Here is a 12,186-nt window from a genome sequence, read left to right as displayed (position 1 = left end):
AGTGTTCTAGGAAATGTCAATATTTTGTTACATTTTCTAGGATAAATATCAAAATAAAAGGAAGAATTTTCAAATCAGAAGTGAAAATGATTATTTAGTTTAGCCCAAAGATATTCAGGTTAGTGTGACATTAAACAAACAGATTGTACATTTGAAGGGCTGGAAACCACATCTGTGGCTGTCTGTTGAATATGAATCCACTATGGAATATGTTACCTTGAGTTTCTGGATGATTAATAGTTAAATTATTACCACTGGCCCTGCTACGACGAACAGTAAAGAAACCTAAAGGGGTTAAATACAGGGGATACATTTGTGCGATAAATGATTTAAATTATTAATAAACTGCAGGAGTGGATATCCATGGATTAGCTGTATCACCAAAGACACATGTTTATCTTTCCCGAGCATTTCCATTATGTAAGTAAAACAGCTTAACTGCTGGAATTAATCTTCTTCTCCTTCCCTGTTTCTGGATTAAAACAGCTGTCCGTGCGTCTGCATGTACCTTTCTAATTTTAGACCATTTTTGTCTAGCCTGTTGCATCATTTTGGCGTGGTGTTATTTGGAGAGTGAAGTCTAATCCACAGATTTCACATGAGCTAACAAAGCTGCTGCAGCCTGGCCACAGGAGAGACTCACAGCCAGCCTCAGCTGCTGCCTTCAGGTCAGAAGATGAGCTGGGCGTTTTTTTTTCTCCTCACCTTAAAAATCAGGTCATCCAAATTTACTCGAGTGAATTGAAAGCAGTCACTTCACTAACAAATGAGCATAAACTGGATGTTAATATGTAAACACGAGTAAGACAGGCTGCTAGCAGGCGTGAGGCTGGAAACACATCTGCCTTTGTGGCCCTTGAAAACATATACATAGTTACTGGGATGTCCAATAATTAGCCCTAATGGCTACATTTGTATCTTTTACTCTTATTACTGACAATGTACTCTGGATCAAAACAAATGGCACTGTCCTCTGATAAGAAAATGAAGTGATGCCATGCTGAATGCTGCTACAGTGAAGACACCGAGGTCATGGCCTTGGTGCTGTTTTGGTGAATTTTAGTTCAGCAAAATGAGCAGGAGTTTAAATCTGGACTTTTAAGTCTTTATTCTTGAATTTGATATTTTCTGAAAGAATTCTGAAGTTCTCCAATAAAATCTAGGAAAACATGAAAATTCCTTTAAAACTATGAATAACCCAGATGGGAAACTGTATTTGTAAGCAGATGTTTTAGGATTTACACACACGCACACAAATCTAAAGTCGTTTGGTCACCTTCAGCTGAGGTGTAATCCAGGATGCATGACCTCTATATTTCCAATAAAAAACCACCATATGCGTATGATAGTGTTTCAGCTTGTAGAAACGCTGTGCAGCAGCCATATGCTGTGCAGTATTAGTATTTACTCACATGATATGCTGCAGTCCACGGCCTCACGTGTAGTTACTGCCAGTGCAGACGAGTCTCGTCCAGCGGCTCCGACCGTCTGCGGATCTCAAACAAGCAGCCGTGCCTAAAAACACCACCGCTCTCCAAAAGCATCCTCTCCGTCTACAGCACCGCGGACGACGGACAACTACGAAGCCTCTCGAGCGCGAACGAGAAACGGATATGTCAGCAGAATGTGAGAGAGAGAGAGAGCCTGACGCGAGAATAAGAGATGAAGAGTCCTACCGTCCTTCAGCGGGGTGGCTGGAGCAGAGGGAGGGGCGCTGATGCTGCTGCTGCTGCGGATGAGGACGAAGGCAGCATCGGCCTGCTCCACTTCAACACCTACACCGAGCTAACCGCCGCGCTGCTGCGTTCAGGAGCCCGTCGTACACAAGCGAATCAAGATGAGTGACCCAGCATGGATTCATAATGTAAATGTCATTATACTGCTGGCCTGGATGGATTAGGAGAAATAGCAACTGTGATACCTGTGCATCCCCACTGTGGGGTTCTTCCCACACCTTCATAATAAATTCTGCTCCGGCTTCTTCACTGGCACCGAGCGCTCAGGTTATTGTGCCTTTGCAACTAAAGTGCTAGAAACATACAAACGTGTCACCAACACGACCCATCATCCAAGTGTAATCTGTAAAACAATGCAACATGTTTGTGTTGTAGTAGTTGTTTAGTGTTGAGCATCTACAGAGACCCCTTCCTGTTAAAAGCAAGTCTTTCCTTCCCACCGTTGCCAAGTGCTTGCTCTGTTTTTACCTTACTCTATAAAATCCCTCAGGCGACTGTTAATGTGACAAAAATACATCTGAATTGAACTGAATGGAAAATGTTACTTTGGTTGCTAAATGTCACTAAGCTTCAACTCGACAGAACAACAACAACAATAATATTAAGATTAGCAGCAATAATGAGTCATTATATGTCACCACTCAATTTTAGCTTGAGACAAGGCCCAGACCCCAGCATCCCGCAGGGACAGCTTCTCTTTTTAGAACATTGAATTTCACTGCTTTACATTCCCAACTGCCAAGTTTGATGAGGTGGTCGATCTATATATATCGTTTAGTAGAATAAATATAGTCCTCAATAAACATTATCATTTAATGCAAAACAAGTGGATTGTCTGTTCTGGGAAGGGGATCTTTCAAACAGCTGTGACTCAAACAGCAGCTGCTGGGTGGGACAGAGACAAACTAAAATAGACTCTGAGCTGTGCCAGCTTGAGCCACTGTAAACCATGAATCACAACACTTTACTAAGACTGATGCTATTTCACAGTGTTGGGAAGGTTACTTTTAAAATGTATTCCACTACAGATTACAGATTACATGCCCCAAAATGTATTTTGTAACGTATTCCGTTACGTTACTCAATGACAGTAACGTATTCTGAATACTTTGGATTACTTAATATATTATCATGCTTTTTACAACTACATGAATGTACAATTGCTGTGTGATTTATTACTGTTACTGAAGGTTACTCTCCATACCAATACCAACTAGATGTTTAAATCTTAATATAAATGAGTAACAGTAGGTGGACATTAGGTAAGGCTGCACTTTTTGCAGCGATCTCGTATAGAAAACTATTCGGCGCGTATATAAAACAGGTCCGCGGCTCCGAACCGTAGTAAAGGGACCTCTGGCTAATACGTCGGGTTCGTGTCGGGCTCGTAGCTGAAAACTAGCTTTACTTTGTTGTCTGGGTCAACTTTGCTAGCGAGAGACAGAGAGAGGCATTGAAAGGCTGCTCCAACCGAACTTATTGTTTCGGAGGAAAACACGAACACGGTGTACAGTCGAGTCTTAATAGCTTACTTACAACTGGGCTCGTCAGGCACTCTTCTTGGCTGCAGTGGTTATTATTATATTTACATGCTTCCAGCTCCCGTTTCTGCTCGGTGACAACTCGTACTTTTCCTTTTTCTCCCTCCCTCGCTCACAGACACATAACGGGTACGGCAGTCCATTCTCCCTGCAGCACGGACTACACTGCCCATCAGGCTACATGCTTTAGGGCGATGCCTGTAACACTCTGCCTATTGCCTTCATATTAAATCATTTTAAAAAAAACATTTCTTCACGTCATTATGAGACGCGTGATTGAGACACAGGCATTTGAACCTCTTAATGCGTGTTTTGTTTGGGTTTCCACCAGCATGGAATTACCAAAAATAGAGAGAGCATAGCCTAACATATGAAACAGGAAAAGACCGCCGTGTAATCCATTTATTTCAACAAAGTAACTGTATTCTGAATACCACCTTTTTAAACGGTAACTGTAATAGAATACAGTTACTCATATTTTGTATTTTAAATACGTAACGGCGGTGCATGTACTCTGTTACTCCCCAACACTGCTAATTCAGCGGTGTGCTTCGGTGACCCTTAGAACAGTCCAGACATTTCACTAATGATTTGTTTCGAAAAAACAAAACAAAAACATGTCTGCAGCTTCTTTTTTTTTAGATCAAACATAAAATGATTTTCTTTGATAAAAAACCTGATGAGGAAAAACTAGATGACACTTGAACAGGATGACACTGTTGTTCATCGTCTTTGGACTGCTATGACTAAAGAAGTACTCGACCCTGCAGGTGCTATAATAAGTATTTGAAGCACTTTGAAGCACAGAGAACGTACTGCCATAAGATTTAGTGCAACTCAAACGTAAATAAAGCCACATGAACAAAGTAGTTTAGAGTTTCCACAAAAACAGAAGAGCTTTCTGTGGAACTTGTGCAGCAGCCCATTGATAATACCCAGAATATATGCCTGCTTGGAAGTTGTGTAGAGCCACAGTAGGCGGCCCACTGTGGGCCCTAGTGCTGATGTAGCAGACATCTGGGCCTGCACTGTGGGTTGGCTGTGGGCTGCCTACACAAAGCAGTGAAATCTCACAGTGTAAGCAGGCAGTAGGCTTGCAGCATACCCACAGCATGCCCACACTCAGCCGCCCTACTCTACAGGGCCCAGATGCCCTCCATTTCACGCCAGTACTGGAGTCCAGATGTGCACCATGGTACATCACCACCACCAACTGATATGGAATATGGAAAAAATACTACTTTCAAATGTTCCCTTATTCACAAGGGTTCCCACATTAGCAGCAGCACAGACTTGATTTGGCAGATTTCCATGTTACTGAGATTTTGAATCAATCACCTTCTTCAAGCGTCGTATTCCTGACAATGTAATAAATCTGTAGTTTAATTACGTCCACAATAGTCACATTTCCTAATAATTTGCCAGTGAACGTGCCCCCGTGGACCCACAGTGGGTAGGTGTGGGTGAACTGTGGGACTGTGGGGTAACTATGAGTTTTTATGGGCAAGCCTATTATATGTTGGCCACAGAAGGACCCTCTAAGGGCTGAACTGCCATGGCACCTACATGGTCTAACCTATATGAGCCCCAAACATGGGTAACTCATTCATACAATCAATCAAGTGTTTTTGCTTAACAGACGACCTGCTCTTCCTCCCGGGCCAAACCAAAGCAAAGAACTGAACAAAGGAAGATTTGGGGTGGGGGCGGGTCTTAGCTTGACCTTTTTTGCTTGCCCAAACTTTGCTCATGCTCTGTTAGTAACAGATCAGTACTTTCCAGGTTGATGAGCTCATAATAGTGTTATAGGTTACACTGAAAAAGCTGCATCCATTCTCTAAGATAAATGTGTTTAATGCTATAGCTGAAATTCTGATTGATATAGCAACAGTAACTAAGGAGTGGGCTTAATGAATTCATTTGCGACATTTTCAATATATAATGGTGCCCTGTGAATGTATACAGCCACTTATTATTTCATAAAGTTTAAAATGTTGATTGCCACACCTTCAAAAGAGCAACGCCTTCATATGTTTATGTAGGTCTCTGCTTACTCTGAGTGCTCTTCTAAGAGGGTGTTGCCTAAGCTCGCATTTGTTTTTCTAATGTCGGTGCAAAAAGCCTGTTAGAGCAACTCAAGTGCATCACAGCCACTCTGATGCACAGCACTGATGCAGCATCATCTCAGATGACTGGCAGGCTCCTTTAAATGTCAGACAGCTGTTAGCCGCACGGCTCGGATACCCGGCCTGCCGCGCCCTTCTCTCCAGACGAGCCGCCTTCCTCTGCCCTGAAATGTCTTAGCTATTCCAGCTCTCTTCTCCCTCCCTCTGACATCATCTCAGTTCTCTCACAAATGGAAGGACACACACACACACACACACACACACACACACACACACACACGCACACAGGGCAGCTGGCCAAGGTTACATGGGTTTTCAGTGTGTGGGGGTCTATGTGTTTCTGAGATAGTTGAGTATTACAGCCGTAGCTGCTTTTAACTCTATTCTGGGTGAAATAGTTTATTTAATATTCTGAGTGAGGACACAGTTACTAAACCTGAGCTTTCTAACATGTGTGCATGAGCGTGTGGAAGTGTCACAGCCCAGGACAAGACGAAACACTTCATTCACTTCATTTTCAATTCATTTTCCTTTAAAGGAAACCAGGTTACGCTGTTCATGATTTTCCTGTCAGATATATGCTGCTGTAGTGGTGCATGCCCACAGGAAAGACAGCCAAAGTTTCAAATAGCGACGTCGGCACATATACAAGTGAAGGTAATAAGGAGAGGTACAAGGTAAGGATTATTTTGAATTGTGAAACATGCAAAGCTACTCTAGTGGGATCTAAGAATAAAAATAAAACAAGCATAAGGCTTTCTTTAAATGTGCTGTGCTGAGCTTTTACATAATAAATTATTTTTAGAGCGTCCTGGAGAACAAAGAAGCATGCTGATAGTGTTAAATACCAAACAGAACCATGCTTTGTTTCATGTTTTTTCTTCCTTGATTCTGATTAATCATCCAAAATATAACTACCTGTAATGTTGTTCTAGTATATCAATAGAAAAACAATTCAATAAAATGTAAATAAACAACCTACGTGTGTGGTTAACAACTGAAAATTTCAGTATTTGAAACGTTGGGTCACCATCCAGTTATACACTGTTGCAGTCCAAGCACACCCATGTGCTGGCCTCCTGAGCAGGATAACGCAGATCGCCCCCAACCCCAAAACCATTCAAGAGAAGCTTGAGGAGCACACCACAGAACCCAGTATTTTTACCTGAACCTGACACTCAGATTTATTTTCCTTTGAGTTTGAATGTCGCAGATCCATTGCACACATTGTTTAACTGTCTTCATGATGTCAGAACCTGGCTATCTCAAAACTGTCTTACTTTGAATGACAGTAAAGCTGAAGTTATTGTCTTTGACAGCCATATCCCCCTGAATCAACTAACCGATACCCTTGGCCCCCTTGCTAGCTACCTCTCCCACATTGTAAGAGACCTTGGGGTACTCTTGGATAGCTCCTTCAAATTAGAGAAACAAGTATCTACTGTGGTTAAATCCAGCTTCTATCAGCTATGTCAGATTTCTAAAGCTAAACCTTTTCTTTCCCCCAAGGACCTTGAAAAGCTTATTCATGCATTCATTGCCTCTAGACTGGACTATTGTAACTCTCTTTATTTAGGCCTCCCTCACTCCTCTCTCTACCGTTTGCATTAGTACAGAACGCTGCTGCACGCCTTTTATCAGCTGCATGATCATATGACTCCAGTTTTAGCTAACTTACACTGGCTTCCTGTGAAATTTCGCATTGATTTTAAAATTCTTTTACTCACTTATAAAATCTTAAACAATATTGCGCCTAGCTATTTCACAGAACTTCTCCATTTGTATAATCCTAAAAAAGCACTAAGATCTTCGAACCAGATGCTCTTAATGCAACCTAAGTCTAGGCTGAAACAGAGGTGATCGTGCCTTTGCTATTGCAGCTCCTGAACTGTGGAACAATCTCCCTACTGCCATTCGCTCTTCTGAGTCGATTCAGGCTTCTAAATCTCGCTTAAAGACCCATCTTTTTACTCTGGCTCTGACGTAAGTTAGTTTGACTATCATTTGGTTGGCTTCTAAGTTTGTCTTGTCTTGTCTTGCTGTTTGGTAAATTTGTCTTATTTTATTTATTTCCTAATTTGTGAAGCACTTTGATCGACACTGTTGTTTTTAAATGTGCTATATAAATACATTTTGATTTGATTTGATTTGATTTGAAAGTCTCTCAGACGTCTTTACATGGTAAAATGTGCTCCACTGAAGTACAGAGATGCTTTGTTATCTTAGATTTTTTTAGAAATCTTCTAGACTAAATGTTATTATTCACTCTTGACATTAAAAATTAGGACCACAGTAATATTATTCCAATACTAAGAAGATGAAGGCTCGACAGATTTATTATTTCCTGTGCTGTGCTCCTGTCTGACAGCAGAATTACACAAAAACTAGGACGCTGAAATCCATGAAACCTGGAGGAGAGGTGGAACACGAGGAAAGGAGGAAGCCATTAAACTTTGGTTCTGTTCCAGATATGTTTGGTTAAAATGATGAGCCAGGGCACTGGCCATGGTCCAGAACTGCACTCTCTAAGTGCCCTTCTCTGTATCCCTGCTGCATATAAAAGAAAAGATTTTCCACAAAACAAGCAACATTAAAAGCTTCTGAAAGTCTGATTGCACACAGCGGGGTGGCTGGACTGGATTCCAGTACACTACATGGAGTGTTTGCACCTTATTAACTTGTAGCCCAGAGTATATTCACCCTCCACCCCAACAACATTACCAGAATATCAACAGACTCTCTTCTTTCATCGTGCAGCTCACATCAGCCGTCATTTAGTGAAAGACAAAGCTTCATAGTCGGCTAATTTCTAATATTCCTAATACATAAAGCTGTTTGCAAAAGCTTTTAAGGAAAAACAGCTTAACTGACATCCTCCAAGCTTGTGTGTCAGTATGTGGGTGTGTGCTGTCGACAGGGACCAGGAGACCCTCTGTGCTGCCTTCAGAGAAGCAGAGGAACAGATCAATAACGGTGGCTGAATTATTAATCTGCTTGCATTCTCCTAGACTGCGATCAACCCTGTCTATCGTGCAGAGAGATTTTTAGGTTGTGTCATAAAAATGTTAAACTCACAGTGATGCAGTTTAAACATCACAGAATCAGCTTCCTGCTCACTGGTGGAGCCTACACGCATTGCTTTTCAAAGCACGTCTGTCTGTGATTTGTTGTGTATTCGGGCCTCCTCAGACAGAAACAGATGAGTGTTTGTGCAGCGGGGAGAGAAGCTCGCAGCCAGCCCTGCTGTTGGTCCGGCATCGTTATCACAATCAAACGGTTTAAAGATTATAGAAGAGAAAAAAAGCTGGTTAATAAAACAGCATTGCTGTGTGTGTGTGTGTGTGTGTGTGTGTGTGTGTGTGTACGCAGCAGCATCACTCATCTGTGCCTGTCAGCTTCAACCTGCTGTTTTGTCCATCACAGTCTGTAAACACCCACTCAGACCCCGAGTGTGGGTTTGTGTGGAAATACAGCAGGGTGGCACGTTTGACATGGACGCTGAGTTCATTCACAGGCCAGTGCAAAGAGTCTCACGCTTTATAAATTCCCACATGAACACGTTTTAGCTTCCAGGGAGTTTTTCTGAGTCGTGTTAAGCTTTTATTAAGTGAGAAATCTCCTTCATGCAGGTCTGCATTACCTGCATTACCAGCTGAGAAGGCCTGTAACTACACCATATTATCAGCACTGTTAGTGAGTTAGAGATAAAACTGCCTGCTCTGCTTCTTCCACATGCTTTCTGCGCAGGAGCAAGAGTCTGGCACATACCAGTGGGTGTGTGGACATTCATTGTTTTGCTGGGAGCCTTTTGATATTGTCCCACTTTTATAAAGAAACCAATCAGAGAGCAGATTCGAGTCACCCGTTTGCCAAAAGTTGAAAAGAATACATACAGCTTGTCAATATGGCAACAAAATGTATCATATAAGTAGCGAATTTTCGAATTACCTTTGCAATTTTTCCTCTTCATTCATTAACATATTCATCTGTACATTAATCTGCACCAAAACAAACAAAAGTTTAACCACTGGAACAAAAGCAGAGCCAACAACTATCTATATTTCTCATATTTAAAGGCAAACACAAAATAAAACTAAAAACTGCACAGTTTACAACAAGTCCCCAGGTGTTCTTCTACAACGAGCTGCGGCACAGGCTTCCAGTCGTCTGTTGAGACCTCATTTTCCACATCTACATTTCATGGATTTGGATTAGATTGTGAACTCTCTGATGAACAGCACATAAACATGATGGCATTACTCATCATTATTCTAGCAGGAGTTTGTGGAGATCTAGTGAGTTGAAAAAATCTCTTCAGAGTCTGTGTGTATCCCAGTTTTTATCAGTTTGGATCATAAAAATCTTAAATGGTTTCAGGGGCATTGGAGGCAGACTCTCTCTCTCTGGGATACAGATGGTTTCTCCATCATGAGCAAATAAGTATTTGGACTGCTGAATTTAATTTCAACCACTTACAAAGTAATAAGCAGTCTGTTATTTCAATATTAGGTTTGTTACTGGTCTCAAAGCAGCTGGGAGCACAGTCACCAAGAAAACCATTGGTAACACATTATGTCATCATGGTTTGAAATCCTGCAGTGTCCACAAAGCACCGCGGCTCAGGAATGACCATGTGACCAAGTTTGCCAATGACCACCTGAGCGAGTCCAATGAGGCTTGGGAAATGTGGTTAGATGCCACTCGAGTTTTAAATCCAAGAACACCATCCCTACTCTTTGGAGATGCTGTTCTACCAAGGGTACAGAGCAACTGCCTTTCATTTTAGGAAGGAAGGTTAGAAAAACCTGGGATGAGAACCTCGCTTCACGCATTGAAAATGCGTTGTGGGTGGGTCTTCCAGTGGGACAATAACCCAAATCATACGGCCAAGGCAACAAAGAAGCAGCCCAGCCACTGTTTGGACTCTAATCCCACACAGCAGCTCAAAAGACAGCTTCAGCTTTGTGCATCCAAGTGATTACTTAGAAACCTTAAGGGTTTAAACAAAATCTGCAAAGAGGACAATCCCTGTGTGTTTGATGTTTGAGATGTGTCACAGATGTGGCCGCTAACTCGCACTCCACCAAGTATTAAATCAGGTGATTCAAGGTGATCGAATACTTGTTTCTGTCATCTGCCTGCTTTCCTGAGTGTTGGAGTGCTTGTCTGTTCTTTACATCACTTCCACTTTCCCATGCTGTCAGACTCAGCCATCTCTGAGCCAATCAGCCTCCACTCTGCGAGCTTTAAATCTCAGTGCACGGTGGTCATTCTACCTTTCAAACCGTCAGTCATGTATCGCACTTCATCCCCACCTCCGCCTCACCCTGGTCACTCAGAGCTCCACCAGTCTTTAGACTCAGGCGCAGTGCTTTCAACACATCTATTGGCAACCAAAAATATCAAAAATAATAACAAGTGCATTTGGTTTGTGGTGGTCTTTGCCCAAATACGGTACAGGTGACCCTTAGGTGAAAGAAAGAACAATGGAAAAAAATAAGTCAAGTTTCTGTTTATGTCTCAGTGCTTAGCGGAGTTACTGTAACACAGGCTTTATTAACTAAGACGTTAAAAATGTTTACATTGTATTTGGGATAAACTGATGGAATTCAGCTGACTGAAAGAGTAATTAATCTAATTCATTATTACTTAGAATAGAGTAGAATAGAATAGAATAGAATAGAATAGAATAGAATAATCCTTTAATTGTCCCACAAGGGGAAATTTGGTTGTAATTTGTAACTTCTTGTCTTTGGTCGGAATTTGATTATTTGTGAAAGCTGCACTGGTGCGATCATCTTTGCCATAAATGTGAATTACTGCCCAGTGATGTTTGGATCATGGATTTATGGCATAAGTATGGATTCATGGTTGTAAAACCTCTGATACACAGTGTGTGTGTTGATGTTTGTGTGTATAGGCCCAGAGATTACGTTCACTAAATGTTACTGCATTTCCCCTGAGAGTCACCGCCAACAGTCAGAAGCACAGCTTCACCCAGTCTTTATTAATTGCACCATGTGGGCGACAGCTGCATTCATGGACACCATTACTGGCACTTCCTTCATCATCTTCCTCCTCTCTTGAGATGAAATGCGATCGTTCACGTTGCCAGACTGTCCGTGTGCCTCACGGGTCAATCAGTAATCACCACGGTGTGAGCAGGGCAGACGCTGGGGAATGAGACACTAATGCATACACACTGATGGATGTTCTGATTACCTGCGTCATATCCATTACATCATGATGGAAGAGCCTCAGCAGTGTGTCAATACTGCAGAGACAACTGGGAATCTGCATCTTTAATGAGCTTCAGAATAAAAGAAGGTGTCGATTTTTAGGTAATGCTCTTCTGTAAAGAGGAGTGTTAATTAACTCTGTCAGGATGTTTAAATTCAATTTGATGTTATTTTGACACTATTAGATGATATAATGGTTTAAGTAACAGCCATTTCATACATTAGATAGTTTGTAATAGTTCTCACTGTTAATAGTTTACAGAGGGGTGTTACACAGCTGTTACATTTACACAGTGTTAGAGCAACGGCTGCAACCTACAGCCTTTAAAATCACAATTAAATGATGTCTGTAAACACATTGGTCCAGGTGTTATCACACTGAGACAATAATGGCTGTCAGTTCTGTCGCTGCTTATATTACTGCTCTCTGCTAAGACTACAGATCACACTACTGATTTAAATTCACTCATTTTAAAACACCATGGTGCCTCTTCAAACTCTGATCTCTTATATTTCTTAATCTAAAGAGTGAATGCATTTAAGG

At 41.6% G+C, this 12,186-nt stretch overlaps 1 protein-coding gene across 2 annotated transcripts in view; it reads right to left on the bottom strand.

Moving 5' to 3' along the window:
- Nucleotides 1-12,186, bottom strand: part of map1aa (microtubule-associated protein 1Aa) — a 60,242-nt gene that overhangs the window by 39,357 nt on the left and 8,699 nt on the right. The window contains exon 1 of one of the 2 annotated variants that reach the window (XM_063469658.1): nucleotides 1,413-1,435. The exons of the other annotated variant lie outside the window; for it this stretch is intronic. The gene's annotated coding sequence lies outside the window, so the exon portion shown is untranslated. Of the gene's footprint in view, nucleotides 1-1,412; nucleotides 1,436-12,186 lie in introns of those variants that run through there. 2 annotated transcript variants of the gene reach the window in all.

The sequence above is a fragment of the Pelmatolapia mariae genome, linkage group LG1, assembly GCF_036321145.2.
Source record: "Pelmatolapia mariae isolate MD_Pm_ZW linkage group LG1, Pm_UMD_F_2, whole genome shotgun sequence".
NCBI classification, from domain to species: Eukaryota; Metazoa; Chordata; class Actinopteri; order Cichliformes; family Cichlidae; genus Pelmatolapia; species Pelmatolapia mariae.
The sequence above is the reverse complement of the archived record's forward strand: the minus strand, read 5'-3'. Positions and strand labels throughout refer to the sequence as shown.